This window comes from Neophocaena asiaeorientalis, unplaced genomic scaffold (genome assembly GCF_003031525.2).
Source record: "Neophocaena asiaeorientalis asiaeorientalis breed wild unplaced genomic scaffold, Neophocaena_asiaeorientalis_V1.1 scaffold362, whole genome shotgun sequence".
In the NCBI taxonomy this organism is placed as follows: domain Eukaryota; kingdom Metazoa; phylum Chordata; class Mammalia; order Artiodactyla; family Phocoenidae; genus Neophocaena; species Neophocaena asiaeorientalis.
Window position 1 is genome coordinate 336,607 of NW_020175700.1, and position 17,261 is coordinate 353,867.

A 17,261-nucleotide genomic window follows, 5' to 3' on the forward strand; every position below is an offset into this window, starting at 1 on the left:
ACCTGAGATGTCATTTAGAAATCTTAAAGGGACTCTTCTCAGCGTCCCCTGCCCCCAGCTGTCTTGATTAGTGGTTCTGCATATGCTGGTCAGATCCCGGGATTAATGACGGCTAATTTGCCCGAGGTTGGTGCAGCCCAGACAGCAGACTCTGCACGACCAGCTTTTGCTGCCATATGGGCAGAAGCAGCTGTTTCAATTACTTTCAGTGCCCAGATGTGTCAGACGAGCCACCAGCCCTCTGCGGGGTACATCAGCCGCTCAGCAGCTAATTGCTTCAATCACTGTGGAAGTGCAATGCTGGGTACTGTGAAAGGGGGTTTTGGGGACAGCCGAGTACCAGCTGTCGTCAGGGCTCACAAGGCCAGCAAGCAGAGAGGCTGTGACTAGACTTCAGCTTCCACTGGCCGGCCCTCGGCATGACACCTTGGCTGGCTGTGTCTTTGTCAGGTGCCCACCATGAAAGGTCGGACAGAGGCAGGTAACACACCCTGGGCTTGGATGTGTCGCCCTCCCCATGAAGCATATATGCTGGGAGCACGTGGGGCTGTGCTCTGTGACTACTAAAGAAATCAAAATTTAGGAGATTTCAATTAACAAGCAATTCAGGTTGGTTATTTGAATCTGAAGCTTCAAGGCACATAGCATCCCATCCTGGCGTCCAGATAGTGATCAATGGATCAATGTGTGTTTTATGGTTTCTAGTGTGTCAGACTGAGGCAAGAGGGGAAGGGAAATGAAAGGTCAGCCCTGCACCCTCCTTGGTTCTTGGGAAAAGAAATCAGAAAGAAATGTCAGTCAAAGATGTGTCCTCCCATTGTTTGGAGCAGGAGTGATGAGGAGAAAACCTGGGATAAATAGGAAACTGTTCTCATCATAATAATACTTCTGTTTAGGAAAAGAATAAACATTTGTTTTGTGCTAATTCTATGGTAATCACGGTGATTGTACTGTACTTAGCTACTGGTGTTGCCATGGTTATCCCAAGCAGATTGTGGTTATTAATGGCCTAGAATAATCCACAGTGTTCAGTTTGACACCCTTCATCAGCAACATGAGTATTAACTTCATGGCTACATCCCAGCGATTTTGGAGCCCAAAATAAGTTTGCTCTGTCTCAGCTTTGTATTATGTGGCATCTCATCTGTACTATGAAATGTTTTCTCCCTTTCTTCACATTGCTTGTCTTCAAACATGTTTTTACCACAAGTCTATAGTGTAATTAATAGAACTCAGCATTTTTCAAATTGATCTATTGATGAATATATATTAATATAACTTAGCAAAAAAAAAAAAAAAGAGTATTGAGGGAATAAATGTGTAATCTGTGTTGAGGAACCATTCTTGAGTAGCCAGGCCATGGAGCCTATGCACTACCCATCTCAGGCACAGTAAACCAGAGTTTAAACCAACATTTATATCTCTGAGTTGAGTCATCCCTGATTCTGTAACATAATCACTGATTCTCATTCTCCAGCTGGACACTCAAAGCAAGCCGCTACTTTTGTTATTATTGCTGGTGGTGGTGCTGGTGGTGTGGGCAGTGCTGGTGGTTGGTGGTATACGTTCCTGTGTGTTTAAGTTGATAACATCAAGAGCTATGTTTCTTAAGAAAAACATAACAGAATTCTTAGACACTGAGTACAAATGAGCACTGATCAAAATATTTGTGACCATGAGTTGCATCAGCTCTTCCTAAAATCAGGAAGATGGCATGTGTTTATCAGCTATCTGTGGCTGCTTTACAAACAACTTTGAAACTCAGCGGCATAAAACCAGAATGACTTCCTATTTCTCATGCTTCTGAGGTCGGTCTGGACAGTCCTGCTCCCCACACCATTCACAGGAACCCCTCAGGAGGTGGCAGTCAGCTGGTGCTGGGTTGGGCTGTAAGGTCACCAAGCAGGCCTCCCACACCCATGTGGGCTTTGGTTCTCACTTGGGGTGAGACCAGACTCCCCTGCTCACAGCCTCTCCCTCTAGATGGTACTTCCTCTCGAAGGCCTCTCCACATGGCCTCTTTCCAGCAGGGGGGCCCAAGCATCCTGTTGACAATTCCAAAAAACAAAGTCAGAATCTTGTAAACTTCTTAAGGGATAGACCTGGAGCTGTCACAGACCATGCGGTCACAGCAAGTCTGAGGGCCAGTCCAGGTTCAAGGTTGGAGAGGACACTTCAGCTCTTCATAGGAGGATGGCCTGCACGTACAGTGAGGGGGCTGGGAGAGGATTGTGGCACCTACTTTGAAGGTCCCCAGTGTGTGTGTGTTCAGCGTGAGGTTGGGCAGATGGGGAATCAAGAGGTTCTATATGAAATAAGTAAATAAGTTAGATTGTCCTTATATTAATTCCATGACATTTTTTTAATAAAAGAAAGCGAAACAAAAAAAATGCTTTTAATTCATAGTACTATCCTCTGTTTTGTTAGAATACATAAAATATCAAAAAAAATGAAAAACAGAGGTTTTCTTCTTTTTAAATCTCTCTTCTGAAAGCAGCCAAGTGGTATTGGTTAGAATATTTCCCATGTCTTTTGTCTGCCTTTTACTAGTATGAATGGAAAAGCATAATTTGCTCTATAAGAGAGGCCCTGAATTGTCCTTCATAGGTGACTGTGGGAGAAATTCACCTCTCAATGTTCTCATTCATGTCTGCCCAGTCTTAGCAGAACTGAGAGTCGATGCTCTGGTGGCTGATTCTTCCTTGAGGTGTGCCAGCATCCTCCTGGGAAAATGCTCCCTCAATCTGATTGAGGAGTAAGCTATGGATTAGGAATGACCTCATCATCAAAGCCACAAGCATCCAGGGGTGGTTACAATTATTTAGGTGAGTATTCCTCTGAGAAATTGTGTCCTTAGCCACAGCAGGGAAAACAAAACTGGCAATGTCACCAAACTCGGGACTAATTCAATTTGAAACTTTTAAACCAACAAAATAAAAACGTAACCATTACACACACTTAGTGGGACTTAGCCAAAGCTGCACATTAGAATCATCTGGGAAGCATTAAAAAAAGAACAAACAAAAAGCCAATTGCTGGGGAACTCACCCCAAGCCAACTAAATTAGAATATCTGGGTGGATGGTACCCAATATGTATAATGTTTAAAGGAAATTAGAGGAAAGAATAATCAGCATATCTGTCATTTTAACTATTAATACAATAAAATTTTGTATTAGATTCACATTCAAATCTTAGCACTCTTTTTTACTATTTTAATAATAATAAATTTATTGATTGCTGACTCTGTGCTAGGCAATGTACTGAGTTCTGTACACATATTACCACCACTTGATCAATACTGCTATGACTTAAGTACTACTGGGGCTATTCCCATCTTCCAGATGAGGAAACTGTAGCCATGAAAGCTTAGGTAAAATGCCCAGTGTCACTCACCAAATAAGCAGAGTCCCGGATGTGAACACAGAGTGTTTACTCTACAGTGTAGACTTATTTTTAAGAGCTTTGGATATCAGCATGCAGTTATACAGTGATAGTAAAGAGATTCCATGTACCCTTCACCCACTTTTCCCCCCGGTAAGATTTTATGTATTATAGTAAACTAACATGACCAAGAAATTGATACAACAAAGTGACATCAATAAGCAACTGACCATATTCCAATTTCACTAGTTTTACATACACTTACTTGAGTATGTGTGTGTGTGTGTGTGTGTGTGTGTGTGTGTGTGTGTGTGTGTGTGTGTGCGCTAGCTTGATGAAATATTATCTCAGGCACAGGTACGTGAGATGTACTGTTGAAGAACATCTGAGCTGTTTGCAGGTTTGAGCTATTATTAATCAAGCTGCTACGAGCATTCATGCATAGGTTTTCTTGTGATATATGTTTGCACTTTTGGGGATAAATGCCCAAAGTGCAGTGGATGAGTTATATGGTGAGTACATGTTGACTTTTTTGAAGAAACTGACAAACTCTTTCCCAGAATGACTACCATTTTACATTCCCGATGTATGAGTGATGCAGTTTCTCCATACTTTCACCAGCATTTGGTGTTATCTTTTATTTGCTTAATTTTAGTTCTTCTGATAGCTGTGTTGCATCATCTTACTGTAGTTTGAACTTGCATTTCCCTCCTGTCTAATGATACGAAACATCTTTTGCCCAACCTATTTGCCATATTCATGCTTTTTCCGTGAATTGTCTGTACATGTCTTTTGTGCATTTTCTAATTGGATTATTTGTTTCAATAGTTGAGTTTTGAGAGTTCTTTAAGTATTCTCAATGGAAGTCCTTTGTTGGATACATGATTTGGAAGTATTTTCTCCCAGTCTGTAGCTTGTCTTTTCGTCCTTTTCCCAGGGTATTTTATGGAGCAGGGATTTTTAATTCTGATGTGGAGTCCAATTTGTCAATGTCTCCTTTTATGTCTCATGCTTTTGGTGTCACTGCCAGGCACGGACTTTCAGGTGGCACTTTACTCAGACTACTCAAATTTGCTAGGCCTCAGATTATTTGTCTTTCGATTTTGGATAACAAGATCCAGGTTACAGAGTGAGAGTAAGGTTAAATGAAATAAACAATTGTATATGAAGTGTATGGTATGGCTCTTGGCACATTTCATGCTGTGAGTAGCTGGTAGCTGTTGTTATAAAGAATTATTCTGTGACAGAACATGCCAGAGGATAGCTCCCCTCACTCTGTTCACCTCATATTCTCATTCATTGTATTTGTAGCATGAAGCTAGTTCCTCAATTAACTTGAGCCTCAGGATAACCCTTAAGTAATCTTTCTTCCTATATAGATGAAGGGATTTGCCCAGGTTCACTCGAATAGCTCCCCACAGATGTGTGAGTCCCACCCATCCCTCCCGCCCAAAACTGACACTGTTATCATTGCCCCATTCCATCTTTTAATTCCCTTTAGAATTAAATTGTTAACTGCACCTTGACAGAGTCATTTTCTCAATTAAAAAATAGTCTCAATATCAAAGTGTAAGTAATGAGATATGATCTTCCTAACAATTATTTTTTTGTCACAAATGATTACCAGGAAACTAACAAATCCTGTGTTGAATATCTGACAACTCTCACCTCTAGGAGAGATTACCTGATTTCAAAAGATTTCTTTTGAAATATTATTTTTAAACAATCCTGGGGAAGACATTTTTGTTCGATTCTTTGTGCAGCTTTAATTGAACGCTTTCCCCTGGATCAGTTTACTGTAACAGAAAAGCACAGTCCTGTATATGTACAATGAGAACCACGTCATTAGAATTGGGGGTTGTACAATCCCCAGAAGGAAAGAGGTAATGTACCTGAAGAAGATGAGAACATAAATAAACTAATTAATCAGGTGATTAAGTTAAAATATTTCTACTACAGTCTACCCCTTGGATTCCTAGTAAACATGTATCCTTCTTCTCATATACATGATGTTGTCTACAATGCCCTGTACTGCTCTAGCATGGCTTCAATGTAACATGCAAGAGTATCTCCCTTCTTTTCAAGTATTGGATAATTTTTCTTAATATTATGTACTACAGCAAATGCATTTATCTCCAGCCCTTCCAAATAGGAATGATCTAAATGCAAAATAACTAGTTCATCCAGAGGCAATTTCCTAGGCCCACTCTTTTCTCTCAGAGGTATTTCTATTCCTTGTACAGTTTAATCTTAGTCAACCTACATATAGCCCTTTATACATCTGAAATAGATGATCTAAATCTGAAATGTACTAAGCTCAGAATATTTGATGTACAGTGGTGAAGGAAAAACAAGAAACAAGTTCAGTAAGATTCTCACTTAGCAAAAGAGAAAAGTAGAAATAGCAAATTGTGTTCACTGTTATACTATATGTCATTTCCTTTCAATAAGGAGTGTAAAGAGAAAAGGTATGGTCAAAAAAGCCGCTGGATGTCCATTAGTTGATTTACTTTCTTAATAGTGAAATGAATTCTTACATCAGCCAACCTGGCTTCCCCATCCTTTGTCCAGTGTGATATTTTCCTCATTCACTATCTTTAATAGGCAGATACCAGAGCGAGAATGGGGAGGACCCTCCTGTGAGGAGTGTGCTCTCCTAGCGTTGCATTTACAGTGGTGTGAGTACTTGTATCTAGTATAGACCTAAGGAATGGTTTAAAGTAGTATCCCAGACCACAAGCCTCTGAATCCATGAAGATTAAAAATTATAAAAATGTAGATTAGTGGGCATTAACCTGTACCTACTAAATTTCTAGGTGTGGGGCTTAGCAATTGACCTTTTAACATGATCCCTAATAGTTCTGATATGCAGTAAAAGTTGAGTGCTACCACTATCAGGATTAATCAGTCAAAGTCCTTCTGATGAAAACTTAGTCCTCTGTGTATCAGTTTGAAAATGATGACCTTCCTAAGCTTGCCAACAATCAACAGCATTTGCATATGGCTTTGTCATACCTTTTGAATCTGGATTTTGCACTTTAGTTTCAGTTTCTTAGTCCCAGACTTAGATACTCTACTTTGGGGTACAATAGAGAAAAAATAATCCGGGCTGCCCAAAAGAGAGCTGATCCAGGCTGATGAGAGTCCCCAGGAGTCTCTGTAAGGAAGAGGGTAAATGGGAATAGGCACTTGTATGGACAAGGTGAATCTGATTTTCTGTGATGCTTCTGGTTCTTCTAGAATATCTCTATTCAAAATTAAAGATTCCAGGATTTCAAATCAGTGCTGTAACATTAGGGTAAGGCAAAAATTTGCTGATCTTCTACAAAGACCCACACAGGACGTGCTTCATTTTGTACAAATATTATGTTTTGATAACAAAAAAAGTCTAATACTTGCGAGTAAAGCAAACAAATAAGAGAGACAGAGTGATCTTCGTTATCAACTTAGGGAATTGTCTAATAAGCTTATCTGAGGGTCATCTGGACATTTATTATTTCTTTGCCCTCAGATATTTTGCAACCTTTTAAAGACTGATGTTTGATTGTAGAAAACTGATAAACTATGAGTGATTTTTGCCCAACTGCAATGCAAATGATTGCTCGATAGCAATGCAAATAGTTTCTGTCTTATAATGATGAAAATACCTTCTGTCCAGTAAAAAGATGACCCTTTTTAAAAAGGTTATAGCTTAATTGTCCTGAATGCTATCAACCACTGTTCATCGACTTTAGCAATTTTGTGTCCAGCGTTTGTTTTTCTTTTGCTAGCTATATATGTAGTTAGCAAAAGAAAAGAAAAGAAAAAGAAACTTTCTCATGTCTTTCTTAGAAGGCAAAAAACTTTGATACATGATCACAATGTACTTGAATGAAAGTTATGTTCTTTTAGATCTTGAAAATTATACTTTTTGAGTACATACACCAGTCTTGTTCTTTCCTATTTGCTTTCAAATAAGCCAGCTTCACTGGAGCTATCTTGCAGCACCTTATTGAAGGCACCTTATTGAAGGCAAGGAGTAGCTGGCAAACTCAATATCTCAACATTTTTATACCAACTTGCCTAAAGCTACAGACTTCATGGGCATATGGTCTGAGTCCCAGGGGACTCCAGGCAATAGTTGAACCAACTGCTGAGCTGTGGCATAATGAAGACAAAGCTAACTTCCTAACATGAAACAGAAGGATTCTCACTGCATCCCACCCCACCTGCACTTTGCTAATTCCACATTTTAGGGTCTGTCACATATAATACCTTACTTTGGTCTTAGGACTCTGATGTTTATCAGGAAGAAAAACCCAATGACAGCTGTATTAAGGAGGTTGGCTCGTGAAAATCAAATGTTGAATATACCATCAGTGGGATAGAGCTTCATTAGAAACAACTAGAAGGAAACACTGGTAATAACACTGTTCTTGATTTCTCTGTCTCTGTCTCTCTTTCTCTCTCCACACACACACACTCACACACACACACGCATGCACACACACGTACACACACACACACACACACACCTCTTCCTTTCATACCTCTGCTCCTTTGGCTTGTCATCACTGTTCTTACTCTCTATAAGGTGGTTGCCAGCAGTTCTGGCTTTTTATGTCTTAACATTTACTATCATCAGAAATGGATGCCTTTTACCTCAAATTTCCAGCTAAAAAATATATTTTTTAATTTTAAAAATCCCAAATGATGACTATATTTGGCCTGGGTAAGGCTCCCACCCCTGTCTAAGTCTAATGTGGTAAAGGTTATGGAGTTACACATGCAAATGCCAGCTCCTAAGTAACCCTCTGGCTGAGTGTGGGGACCAGTCATTCTCACAGAAGCCAGAGGCAAGGCAGAGAAAACAAGAAAGGCCCACTGTCAGAGGTGTTGGTGAGAACAATGATAATATAGGATCTGGAGATGAGGAGAAGGTTAAAGGAACTGAGGGTATTTAGCCATGGGGTCAAGCTGCATGAGGGCAGCATCAGCTCTGCAGTAAGTGGTTGGTGGTTCTGGTCTCAGCCTTAACACAGCTGGGGGACCTGAGACCATAGACTCTCTGAACCTCAGTTTCCTCATCTTGAAGTGTCAATAATGATCTCTCCCAGGCAGTGCTCTTGACAGGATTCAGGAGACAATTCGGGTAACATATCAAGCATGTGCCTTGCACAGCTCACATTCACTAAATAGAAGCAGCTATTTCATCTAGAAAAGAGAAAGTTTGGGGAGGAAGACGTGAGAACTGCCTTCACATTTTAAAAAGCCTGTCATATACACGCAGGTTTCAACTTTTTCTGAGTACTCTGGAGCATAGAGCTTCTGTCAAGAAGTTACCAGGCAGTGATTTTTACTTCAATAAAAGGAAAAAAAAAAAAAAAAAAAAAAAAGCACAGATTGAAAGCATAAATGGACTGGGGAGAACTGAGTAAATTTCTCAAAAGATTTTTCAAACAAATCTTGGCTTTCTCTTTCCCAAGGATAATGTAAAAAATTCATGAGTCACTTGAAGGTTATCTTAGAGGGCATTGTCAATGTCTCCCACCTCTGAGTGTCTGTGCTTCTATCACCAGGCAGTGAAGGGCATTCCAGCTCCAAAGCCAGAGGGGGCGCCTCCAAATCTAGGGTATGGGGCACACCCACATGGGTCCTCATCCACATGCAGCCTGCTAAAGGAAGTCTAGCAGCTGCAATTCCATTGTACAGTGCTATTTTTAAGTATCACAATACTGAGTTATAATTTATATCTCTGTTGTGCCCGAGAATTATAGTCTACCTTACAATCTGAAAAAGAACAGAGGTGCACACTTTAGAAACAAATCTGTCACATCTGTTCTTGTTCAAGATCATTCCTCATTCCAAATTATATTTTTCATTTAAATTTCCATTTTTCAGGTTATTAATAAAATTACACATCGGTTTTTTTTTGTCTTTGCGGTATGCGGGCCTCTCACTGTTGGGGCTTCTCCCGTTGCGGAGCACAGGCTCCGGACACACAGGCTCAGCGGCCATGGCTCACGGGCCCAGCCGCTCCGCGGCATGTGGGATCTTCCCGGACCGGGGCACGAACCCGTGTCCCCTGCATCGGCAGATGGACTCTCAACCACTGCGCCACCAGGGAAGCCAACAGTTCAGTTTTCATATTGAGCTTTGGTCACACATTTTAGACTTCCTACTGGGAGGAGGGGGCCCTTTGGCATTTCACATCGAGTATCACCATCCTGCGAGATGCTCTGTCAATGTTGATCTTCAAAAGGGCAAGATGCCTAAATATTTTCTCTTCTCTTCCAGAAGGTTCCTTATCCCCTTTGCACACTTGCCTCTCCTTTCCAACTGTCTTCAAGAGTATATGGGATTCACAGTATTTTTAGGACAAAGACATATTCTATTATTCTAAATGAGAACACAAGAGCAGTGACTTGGTTTATTCCAGACACAGAGAGGCTTGGGGGACCAAGTAGGGTTTGTTCTCAAACTACAATAATAACTACAATAATCTGGGAGTGCCCAGAATAGCTGCCGGGTTCCTAGTTGAAATGCAAACTAAAGCTCCAACGTCAATTTGGATCTCCAACATCTCTTCCTGAACAAAGTGTTTATTTTGCTATTCTCCAAACTGACAAACAAAAGCTGCCATTTACCTGACTGCAATTATTCTATATTATTATAGTTCCAGGATCTCTGAACTATTTGCCAAAGTGTGATCTGATGTTAGGAATTTTCTGGGCAAGACTCATGCGTTGCTTTTTACCTCCCTCCAATTTTCCAAGGATAGATCCCTCCAGAAAGGCTCTGGGTGTCTTCACAACTTGAAGTCTGTGCCAATTTGACACCATTCCAAGAGAAATACCTCTTAAACTCTTCTTGTCCCTTGTCTTCATCCCAGGAGTAATTTCATCCTCAAATGATTATCAATGGGAACATCTATTCTCTTCAAAGCAAGCACTCCACCTAGGAATTACTCTAAAGTTTAAGTTGAATAGCTAAGGCATGGTGCTGTGCTTGCGGACTTTAAGAGTCATTTGTAGGGCTTCCCTGGTGGCGCAGTGGTTGAGAGTCCGCCTGCTGATGCAGATGACATGGGTTCGTGTCCCCGTCCGGGAAGATCCCACATGCCGCGGAGTGGCTGGGCCCATGAGCCATGGCCACTGAGCTTGCGCGTACAGAGCCTGTGCTCCGCAACAGGAGAGGCCACAGCAGTGAGAGGCCTGCATACTGCAAAAAAAAAAAAAAAAGAGTCATTTGTAGAGATATGGATGGACCTAGAAATTTTCGTACAGAGTGAAGTAAGTCAGAAAGAGAAAAGCAAATATCGTATATTAACACATATATGTGGAATCTAGAAAAGTGGTATAGATGATCTCATTTGCAAAGCAGAAATAGAGACACAGACGCAGAGAACAGATGTATGGATATCAAGGGGGGAAGGGGGGATGGGATGAATTGGGAGATAGGGATTGACATATATATACACTACTATGTATAAAATAGATAACTAATGAGAACCTGCTATATAGCACAGGGAACTCTATTCAATGCTCTATGGTGACCTATATGGGAAGGAAATCCAGAAAAGAGGGAATATATGTATACATATAGCTGATTCACTTTGCTGTACAGCAGAAAGTAACACAACATTGTAAAACAACTATACCCCAATAAAAAAAATTTTTTAAACATAAAAAAAGAGTCAATGTAAATAAGTTCATTTGTATCATTTGTTTTCAGATTCCACATATAAGTGATATTGTATGGTATTTGTCTTTCTCTGTCTGACTTCCTTACTTAGTATGATAATCTCTAGATCCATCCAGACTCACAGGTTACCAACAGGGAAGGGGGGGAAGGAATAATTTAGGAGCTTGGGATTAAGAGATACACACTACTATATATAAAATAGCTCAACAAGGTCCTACTGTATAGCACAGGGAACTATATTTAATACCTTGTAAACAACCTATAATGGAAAAGAATATGATAAAGAATATATATGTATATATAACTCCATATATATATATAATATACATATATGTATGTATATATATATATATATAACTGAAGCACTTTGCTGTACACCAGAAACTAACACAACATTGTAAATCAACTATATTTCGATTAAAAAAAAGAGTCAATATAATTTCAACAGGTAGGTTGGAAAAATGTGAACCAAGTTGCAGATGGGGAGAGCTGCCTGGCCCACATGCATCTAGTGTGTGCACAGGACTAAAAAAGATGAAACTTCCAAAAGTTAGTTCGGGGCCAGAAGTGGACAATTTTGAATGCCATGATAAGGAGCTGGGGCCTTATTTTGTAAGCTTTTCTGGGAAAGATGCAAAAGAAATGTGCCAAATTGTGAAGAGCCCTTTGCTGTAATTGTCGCTCCAATGCTGTTCTCAGAGCCCAGCTGTTAGCACTGACACTCATCTTTTAATTAGTGGAGGTAAATGGGCCTTGATAATGCCTGCATGTCTTGATTTAGCTATACTTGAGCCTGACTGTTGGAAGAGTGAAAGTGGCCTTGCGGAGAAACTTACACCAAGGACAGAATGATAAATAGGGGAAACACAATGCTCCAAGCTTAGGAATAAGATTTAACAACAACAAAAAATATCTATCAAGCTTCCTGAAAACCCGGTGGTAAAGGGAGATTGTCAGTAAAAAGGATTCAAATGGCAGTAGAACCTTTTCTAGTGCTGGTGCCTGAGGGTGGGCAGAAATTGCCTTTGCTGGCAATGGAGAGCTTTGTCCATATTGGGCCATAGCTCCCAGGGTTTCCAGACAGCTCATATAATGTGATTCCCTTTATTAAAGGTCATCATAAAATACTCAACAGAATGTAATTTTATTTTTAATTTCTTTAGAAAAACTCTCAGATAAACAAACTTACAAACTAGGAGGGGGAGAGCCTACCTTGTTGGATCACGTGTGGCAAAGGTGGGCTTGACAATTCCAGGCACCCTGCTGCCATCTCAGGGGGCACAGTGTTCTTGTAATGGTAAACAAGGTAACATAGGGGAGCAAACTTTATCAACAGAACCCTCTGTAGAATAACAGGAGATTAGAATTAAATCCTACATTTGTTTATTCATTCAAACACAGCCTGTTCAGTGTCTCTCATGTGCTATGCACTGGGGTTACAATGACAAACAGAACAGACACTGTCCTTGAGAACGTGGAGTTTACAACCTGGGAAGAGTAGGACCAGAGGCACACTTCAAAGAGCAGCCACAGTCATGTGGGTAAGTGTCACCATGGGAGGAAAGCATCCCAGAGGATCTCACAATGGCATCTACACCAAAGCAGGCTTTCCAGGGGAGGTAGCCACTGGAACTTGAAATTGAGGTTAGTCTGTTAGGCATGTCCTAACAGTGTCCAGGGCACTTCTGGAGCTTTGAAGAATCTGAAGTGAAAGGGAGGGAAGAGGATGATGGGTGAGCAAATCCAGATCAGGCAGGCACTTGGGAGCCCTGCTGGAGAATTTGAACTTGATAAGAATTAGGAAGAGGAATGGTAATAAGGTTTGTGCTTCTTTTCCTTTATTTGACAAAGGCTTTGGGGCAGGAAGTCTTGCATATTACACAAATCTCCACTCTTTGCTCTATGTCAAGTGCATTTTTGTGTCTCCCGTGAACTTATATGGCTTAAACTTTTTAGTCCTTAGTATTCACAAGCGAATTTCCTGTTGTCTGTAGTGGATCCCCAAAAGTGTTGAACCAGGGTCTCTTGATATTAACTCTTTTTTCTTTAAAATTTCTTTTTTGTTTATTGGAGTATAATTGCTTTACAATGTTGTGTTTGTTAGTTTCTGCTGTAGAACAAAGTGAATCAGCTATATGTATACATATATCCCCTCCCTCTTAAACCTTTGAAGAGGTAAAGCATGCATCCACAAGATTCCTAGTGTTTGGCCTCCCGTTTCTTTTTCTTATAGAAAATATTTGATTCACTTGGTTTCAAAGTGCTATTTCATTAAATCATTAATTTATGAAAGCTGACTGTGGTGCCAAAATTATGCCTGAATATATATTGTACCATATAATAAGATGTATATTTACACTAAAATTCCATAAAATATATTTATTTTTGTTTTCTGGATTTTCAGTAAAATTACATATTACTAATTTCTTTTTGGCGGTATGCAGGCCTCTCACTGTTGGGGCCTCTCCCATTGCGGAGCACAGGATCCGGACGCGCAGGCTCAGTGGCCATGGCTCATGGGTCCAGCCGCTCCGTGGCATGTGGGATCTTTCCGGACCGGGGCACGAACCCGTATCCCCTGCATCGGCAGGCGGACTCTCAACCACTGCTCCACCAGGGAAGCCCACATATTACTAATATTTTTATGCCACTTATGTTTTTCCCCCTTGGAACTCAGGGAGTGGAACTTTGGAATCTGGCTGCCCTGTGACCTCAGAGATGATATGGTATAGAGTTTATAGCATGAGCATTTATATAGATTTGAGTTCTACCTTTACTGTGTGATATTGGGCAAGATGCTTACCCTCTCTGTTCTTCAGTGTCCTCCTGAAAAAAGAAAAAAAAAAAAAACACTAGTGCCTCAGGGGTTATTGTAAGAATTGCATGAGACAATTATGTAAAGTCTTCTAAACAGAGCCTGGAAGGGAGTAAATTCTCAAGGAGGTTGGTTATTAATTATCTTTATTAATTTTTATTTCTTTGCTATGCTTATGTAGAATTACTAGAGGATAACATATTTCTAATGAGAAAAATTTCTGATGATTAAAACTTGATACTTTGAGCAGCCACACATACCCATTTTTGAATATTTGGGGGTTGAACCCTTGCTAACTGTGAAATCCCTTATTAACACATATCGATATAATTGCAGTTGCTTCTAGGAATCATTATACTAAATATTAAATTTAGCATTAAGCAGCCATAGGAGAATCCTCAGGAAGACAATTTACCCCCACACTAAATGGCCCTACAGAATTCCCTTTCTACAAGTGTTACTTTTAAAAATGTTGTTCTTATTTGAATCTGCTCTTACTGCCAGGCTATCAGTTGGCCTGCCTCTAGTAACCCCTCAAAACTTCTGTTGTTATTGTCAATATGAATTAGAAAACAGGGAGATGATCTTGTTGTGTATTAAGAGAGTAATGAGGACCTCAGGAAAAATCTTTGCCATCAGTCAAATCTATACAATATGTCCTCCAACTTTTATGATTTCTAATCCCCCCTGTCAAATTAACATCAGTACAGGTTCTCTTTTAAAGCCATTATATTGAAAGGACACGTTTAGTTTACAATAAGAGAAATGTGGTCCCTCGTTCACACTGCAAACACTTCATGCACTCAGAAGAATAATAAATGTGAAACTGTCAGCTACTTATCCCATTTCAACCTAATCAGGACTTTAGGGAATGGCAACTTTTACAATGTTTAAGTTCAACTTTGAAGTCTCACTTAGAGCTGGAATAGCCCTATCAGCATCATGACTTATTTAAGTGCATTTATAAAACAGAAACAGTTTTGTCTGTTTAACCAGAAATCAAATTAGTACATACAAACAATGCAACAATAACAACTTTTTTAAATTAAGTTTTCCTTCCATTTGATCTTCTGCAATTTGGGCTACATTTGATTCTTCAAACTGAATGGTGAGAATAGTTACCTCTGAGAGAACAGAGGTAGAATTAATGTACATAACCACTCCCATCTCTAAGAAAAGATCTGTATTTTACCGAAAGACCGGTTTTTATGGCTAGTTTGATAAGGCATGACCAGGAGGTCATCCTGAAGGGTGTTGACGGTAACTCCAGGTTGCCTGTTTTGCTGTCTGCCCAAAGAACCGCTTGCTTGATGTCATGTATCCTTGCACCTGTCTTAATAGCAACAGAAGGCAAACAATGTGTTTTAGATGAGTTACTTGTTCCTACGGCTGGTCCAATAGCAATAACTGCCAAAGTAATAAATTGTCAAGTTGGGTGTTTAAAGGTTTGGTTTAGAGGTCAAATTTTCATGTTAACTCCACTGATTAAAAAGCAAGCCTTCTCAAATATTGTTCCTGCTTTCAGAAACCGAAAGACAATTAAGTTCACGGAGGAACCGAAAAAATTCCAGAAGAAAGTTGGAGTCAGATGGTACCATTTCAGCTGCAGGGGTTTCTTGTAACAAAGAAAAATCAATTCAAATGAAAGTTTAGCAAAATGAGCTATAAGGAAGGACTGTGATGGTGTTAGGAAAACAAAAAACAAACAAGAAAAACAAAACTGTGTACAGTTAAAGCAGTAAAGAGACAGAACAAAAAACCCAGATCAGAGCATGAAGGAAAATCTTAAAGGATTGGGCAGGAAGTGAGGTCTGGACAGGCCACGGGCTCAGAGCCCAGGTGTCAGTTTGAGTTTAGAATAATTCAATGATTCATTTTATTCTCTCATTCATTTGTTCATCATACATCTATCATGAGCGAGGCATTGTGCTTTGTGTTGAAGAAGCAGAGACAAATAACTTCAGTCTCTGCTCTGAAGAGGTGCACAGTTTATTAGTTTGATAAACAAATTAGAAAAAAGAGAAAATGAAAGGAAAAATAGAGAGAACCATCAGCAGACCAGAAACTAAGGCAGTGAGACCCAGGGGCCAGGAAAGGAGCAAGAAAAGTGAGAAGAGTTAGCAAAGATTTTTGATGGAGTTTGAAACCAAGCAGTGATAAGCAACCAAAAACCTATCAGCTTCTGGAAGGAAGGGAATATTTTAATTTATTTTTGATTTTATTTTGGCATTTATATAGCAGTTACTTTACACCAGGCACTAAGAAGTTACAAATATAAGCTCATTAAATCTTTCAAACAACCTTATGAGGTAGGTACTATTATTTTCTCCCAGGTGGCCTGGTATCCATGTTCACCCCCTTACCTGGTTCACTACCCTGTAGGCAGATGGACCTTCATGTCTGTGTCCCCGTCCGTCTCCTGTGTCTGATGCAAAACAGGCATCAAGCCATGTCTGCTGTGCGAAAGCGGCATGACAGCAGAACAATAGAACATCAACTTCAGGGGCTTAGAAAGAGAACACTGGACAGATTGTTCCATTTTCTTTTAGAGAATAAGCCCATCTCAACCTCTGCAGGTCCAAAGCCTGAAAGTCAAATCAAAGAGGAATAAATCGTATGAATAGAGTCAGGTTCCAAGAGAGTACATAAGTTCACGATTCTCCTCAGCTGCAATGCTTAAAGCAACCAGGCTCATGCATCCACTTAATAGAAATTTATTCTGTAACTCCTTGGTGCAAGGCACTGTTCTCCGTGCTGGAACTACAACAGAAAACAGACAGGGCCTTTCAATGATAATCAAATGATCAAGTTAATTACAGATTGTTGTTAGGGTTATGAAGACAAGTTGGGACACGGAGTAATGGGGGGGATAAATAAGACATTAGGGTCTTTTTGAGAAGTTGGCATTTTAGTGAGGACGTGAAGGTTAAGAAGGATCCAGCCATTCAGCAGAGCTGCGGAGGGATGGACCTTCCCAGCAGAGGGAACATCAGGTATAAAGGCCCAAGTGTGGAAAAGGCTCTGACACACTCACAGAACAGGCAGGTAGAACCTTACGGGCAAAGGGCAAGGGATGTGGTGTACAACCAGAGACCAGAAAGAGCCAGACAGTTCAGGACCTTGTGCCCATAGCAGAGAGTTTGGAGATTGTTTTAAAACAAACAAACAGAAACAAAACAAAACATGGGAGAGTTCAAAACAGGGAATCCTTGATGTTTGAAAAAGATTGCCATAGCTTCTCTTTGGAAGATGGATTGGTTAGGGCAAAATGGAAGCAAGAAGGATGTTGCCCTGGAATCTAGGAGGAAAGTGTTCTGGGGGAGCAGAGGTAAGGAGGTGATGAGAAGCTCATGGGTACTTTCAGTGCAGATGAGATTTGG